The following is a 5,678-nucleotide window of genomic DNA, read 5'->3' as shown; positions in this document are numbered from 1 at the left end:
ATAAATTCATAGAATGAACTTCCAGTTGTCTCCATCTCCATGGGCCATTGAAATACCATGTGAACACTCCACACACACACTCATTCCCCATTCCCAGGCAATCTCAATTTAAAAGACCTTTTACCTCTCTGCAGTATAGTGTGATGATGTAATAATGAACTGCAGCTCTTGTTATTGCAGATGCTGCTTTTGCCATAATCACTTACACCCTGCTGTTCTGCCTCTTGTCTCTTGGTCCATCTTTTATTCATTGGGGAATAAATTATTATGGAATTAGTTAATCAATCTTGACACTTATCTGAAAGAATTAATCAATCAGTTCCAGGGTTGTTTACCAGGATGTTCTCTCCAAGGGACCAATAAATTATACATAAATACCTGACAGCAATTACTGGGAATGAGGTAGGGTTGCCAGACTCAATAGAGAACAGGACTCTTGTATCTTTAATTGCCCTGCTCTCTGCCGAGTCTGGAAAACTCTGGAGAGGAGCCAGCAGCCTTTTTGTGCAGACATCAAACATCTCTGAGTGGCCGGGCACCTCCCCATCCAAGACCTGGCCTTTCTTCTCATAGACCATTGTCTCCACAAGGCTGTATGTGGAATCTGCTGACTCCAATACAGTCATACGCTGCCAAATCTACTGTGGACCTTCCTGGTTGTAGAAGTTCCTGGATTGCTGTAGAAGTTCCTGGATTGCTGGATTGCTCCAATTATATTGACCCCCTGACTTTGTTGATGTTTTGGAGCACAATTATGGAAATAAACTGGAGTGGAAGTAGAGTAGAATTAGAGATAACCACCTCTGTAGTGCTTACTTACAATATAGAGTCGAGCATTACAACCCTTAACTTTTTCTGTGGCTCAGATTGCCTGTCCAAGCTCCTTCCTCTGCTTTCTCTCTCCCTCCATGCCTCTCACACACTTATTGGCAGTACTGACAGACAGGCAGAAAGAAAGTCTCCCCCTCTCTCCTTCCCCACTCCCTTCACTAGCAGTACCCAGGTTGCACAGGGAACCCTACATGCGATGCCATCCTGTGGACGGCATTTCTCAAGGTGTCTGAAGAGGAGGGGAAGGGAAAGAAAGCTTGTTTGTTCCCACCTGCCTATCAGATGCAAGGCTAGTGGACTGGCCACCTAGTCAGCACCACTGCTAGAAGAGGGAAAAGAAGAGGAAGGGCCAGCCTTCCAAGCCACTCCAAGCTCCAGATGGGGTCAAGGTGCTTGCCATTTTTTTGGCACACCATTCAGCTTTCTTGAGACCCATTCCAAATCAAGCGCAGGGGGCTTAACCAAGCCTGCTTCACATAAAACAACATGCCGCAAAGGAAGTACTTGATGTTCTCAAGCAGAAAAGTTTTGATTTTGAGGTTGCTTTCATGCCTTTGGGATCCAAATCAATGCAAAACAGTGTCCCGTCATCACAGATACCTCTCTATTTATCCTCAGTCTTCAAGCACACTTTAAAATTTGTAACTATTCCAAATTGCAATAGAAGTACTTCAGAATTATGTTATGTGTGTAGTGCTATCAAAAGCAAAAAGAGAGGAAAGGCACCTTCCCCAAGCACAGACTTGCAGCAGTGGGAAAGACAACAAAGCAAAAGGGAGGAAGGAAGGAAGGGAAGGAGCAAATTTGATAAGTGACGTCTTGGCATGTAGCCAACAAAATGTGTGCAGCACAAAGATCGCTGCCATGATCTTAGGCAATCAGAATGACATTGTATAAATGCATCCTGAACAATCCATTGTATAAACAGATATAATAAGTATTTAGTACATGTTTTGCCGTTAGTTTAATGCATATCAATTATACCATGCCCTCATGATTCTTCTTCCCTTTCTTTCCTTATGTTACTTTGTGCTGCTCCTCCTCTGTGAATAGTATCCCTTCACCATTTGCAGGATCATGTTCCTCTCTCTCTTTCTCTTCCATTCATTGCCAACATGTGGCAGCCTAACACTGCAATCCTAAACAGGGCTATACCCTTCTAAACTAATTGCCTTCAGTAGACCTAGAAGGTTGTAACTCTTCATAAAAAGGTAAAGGTTCCCTTGCTCGAAAGCCAGTCAAGTCCAACTCTAGGGTTGCGGTGCTAATCTCCATTTCACAGCCGAAGAGCCAGCGCTGTCCGAAGACATTTCCATGGTCATGTGGCCAGCATGACTAAACACCAAGGTGCACGGAACCCTGTTACCTTCCCACTGAAGCGGTACCTATTTATCTACTTGCAATTTCTTGCTTTCGAACTGCTAGGTTGGCAGGAGCTGGAACTAGAGACGGGAGCTCACTCCATCATGCGGCACCCGGGTCTCGAACTGCTGAACTACTGATTTTGCACTGACCTTTTTGGATACATTGAAAAGTATAACTTTGTATAATGATGAACATTTGTGCTGGCATATACTGGGCAATTATGCTTATGGAAATGGATCATAGGATATATATTGGCGTGTATTTGGATCTAGTTGGACTTCATTTTCTCAACTGAGACATCCCTCCATTGTTTCCTTCTTCCTAGAATTTGAATGCTGGACTCTTAACACCTCCAGCAATTAGACCATTTTGTGTGCCCGTTAGCATGCAATAACCCTAGAGAGGGCACTGAAGTCCACCTTTTTCCTCCTTAACTTAAAAAAAATAATGTTGCACGATCTGCCTGATAAAGTGTTTGTATGAACTCAAAAGTTTGCACAGTATTTTGTGTCATTTTTATTGGCTCTAATCAATAGATTGTGTGGATTTTCTTTTGGGGGGCAGAGGACATATGCCATGGATTTTTACTGCATTTACCAGCAGCGCCTTTTACAAAACAACAGTTTTGCAGCTTTGAGTGTCATCAGAAGTCAAACTTTATTTTTGATGGTGTGTTGGCTTGTTTGGTTTTTTTTTTTTTCATAAAAAGGGCCCCGGTCACACGGGCAGGAAACTGCAGAGGAGAAGCGTGGCTGTTTGCCCTGGGGCAAACTACTGCACAGTTACGTGATCAGACCTCCTGTGGAGGTCCTGTGGAGGTACCGTGGAGGTTCCATGGCAAGGGAGAGGTGCCGATCACAGGACAAGCCGGCGCACAACGAAGAAGCGCACGCCGCGGCAAACTTTTTTATTTTTGTGTACATGACAAATGTGCATGCTCCGTTGGGTGCGCATGCGCATCCACAGAGACTTGGACAAAAAAAACACACCTTATTTGCAAGGGGACATGGGCGGGCGCCGGATGCCACCGGAAACGCGATCAGATGCCTGCCCTTGCCCCGCAGTTTCCGGAAACTAGTACCTCCAAGGTACTAGTTTTTTGCCACGCAGTTTCAGCTGGAAGCCTCGGTTGAGCCACGGGAGTGCTACGCTTCCCAGATGTGCTGGTGAGATCGCGCCCGGAAACTCCGGCTGTTTTCCGTCTCACTTGTGTGGCTTCTGTTACATGTGACCGCAGCCAAGGTTGGTGTTTCTGCCAACCTTTTCACTCTAGGTTTCCCAATTTCCCTCCTTATTACAGCCCTCATCGCCCACGGCTTTTGTCCATGCTGATCCCACAATGCTCCGTATAGTCTGGGGTGTGTGTGTGTGTAAAATAGGACTTTCTGTTCCCTTTTTCAGCAACAGAAAAGCCGGTTGGATGAGGAAAAAGTAGCCCTAAAATGAAAAGGTGGAAACAGACAGATTTGTGTGTGTGTGTGTGATTTGTTTGCATAATTTTCCATTAGGATCACTCATGCAGCTTTTAAAAGGAATAGTTCCAAGTTAAATACAGAACTGTCTTATTTTGATTGTGCTATTCCCACAACACAATGCTATAAATGTCAGCAAATTCAGTTAATTTTAATGAGAATAAAGACTAAGTAGTTAAATGCAAGGCTTCCTGGAAAAGGTGGGCAGAACCCTAAACACAAAGCCTATGCTGGCAGGAATCTTCAAAAAGCCATAGAATGCTAGGCAATGCCAGAATGTTAGGTACACAGAAATCAAAGCTTTAGGGAAGCCCAATGTTGCTTCCAAAAATACACATTTTGAAAAGGGGGGACTGTTTGGTGAACAATGCTCAAATCTCCCCCTAAAATAAATATTTTCTAAAAGGTTTCGTGTCGGTTTTTCAATATAGGAGGGCACTTTTATAGGGGAATAGGATTACAGTGTACTACAATGTTTACCATTATGTATCACCTTGCTTTTCGTTTCAGAGGGTAGCCATGTTGGTCTGCACCAAAACAGCTATATTCGAGACCACTAACACCTTAGAAACAAACAAGATTTGGGGGGGGTGTAAGCTTCCGAGAGTCAAAGCTCCCTTCATCAGGTACCTTCATCAGCTTTTTCCTTTCACTGTTTTCTAGTTCTGTAATCCTAGTACTGCTGCATTGTTTACTGGATATCTTATAATGTTTGATTGAATTGTTTCTTATATTCTGTAATCCACCTTGAGGCTCAGCGAGAAAGGTAGACTATAAACAAAGTAAAACACAATAAAATATATAAAAATATGATTATATACCTCAGCAAAAATTTTCTGAGAAGGTACCATGAATCTACGCACACAGGCAGAAATGTTACTGGATAGTTGTGCCCATATTGTGCTCTACCAGGTTTCCACACTTTGGGGGCTACTCTGCTGCTTCTATGGCCATGATCAGTGTTTTTACTTTTGCATCAGTGGCCATGTGTCACCATTGTCTACAAAGTAAGGACATGCAATAGAAGTTGTCCCCAAGAGCCAAACATTATGGGTACCACCATCTTGGATGACTGTGTATCTGACTAGGTTAAGTGGCCACTTAAACCAAGATGGTACTGCTTACAGTGTAGACTTCGTAAGGAGCATTCACAATGCTCTATCTAAAACAGGGGTGAAGGAGTGCCAAAACCTCACTGAAAAATGCGGCCTTTTTCAATCTAAATAAAAAGGAACTTGAAAAAAAATCCTTCTCTCTACCCATTTGCACTCTACAGCGTTGGGATGGGGGGACAGAAATCTATGGAAATCATTCTCTTGATGGAGACTCCAAACATAATTATGGAAGGCCAGGGTTTCTAGTGAACTCTCACAATATTCTAGGCATTCAATCCTGGATATGGACAGAGGTTGGGGACAGAGGGTGGCGCTAGGGGATCAGATGTCCCAGAGGCACCCGCTGACATTCAGGGTCCCACAAAGGGCGGTGCTATCCCCAATGTTATTCAACATCTACATGCACCCCCTTGCCCAGATTGCCCGGAGGCACAGGCTTGGGTCTCACCAATACACTGACAACACCCAGCTATATCTGTTGTTGGGCAGCCAGTCCAACTCTACCCCTGATTACCTGGATCGGGCACTTCAGGATGTGGTGGGCTGTCTCAGACTGAGCCCATTGAAATTGAATCCGATGAAGACGGAAGTCCTGTGCCTGAGTCAGAGCGGGTCGGGGGTAGGGATCCCACTACTAACCTTTGATGGGGCACCATTGGTGGCAGCGCTGAGGGTCAGGAGTTTGGGTGTGCTCCTGGATCCTACCTTAACAATGGAGGCTCAGGTAGCAGCCACTGCCAAGGCAGCCTTTTACCATTTATGGCTGATTAGGTAGCTGGTTCCCTTCCTCGAATGCAATTACCTTGCAACGGTGATCCATGCTATGGTCACCTCAAGATTGGACTACTGCAATGCTCTCTACATGGGGCTGCCCTTGTCCCAAATCCAGAAGCTG

Source organism: Gekko japonicus, unplaced genomic scaffold (genome assembly GCF_001447785.1).
Source record: "Gekko japonicus isolate JY-2015 unplaced genomic scaffold, Gekko_japonicus_V1.1 scaffold987, whole genome shotgun sequence".
In the NCBI taxonomy this organism is placed as follows: Eukaryota; Metazoa; Chordata; class Lepidosauria; order Squamata; family Gekkonidae; genus Gekko; species Gekko japonicus.
The sequence above is the reverse complement of the archived record's forward strand: the minus strand, read 5'-3'. Positions refer to the sequence as shown.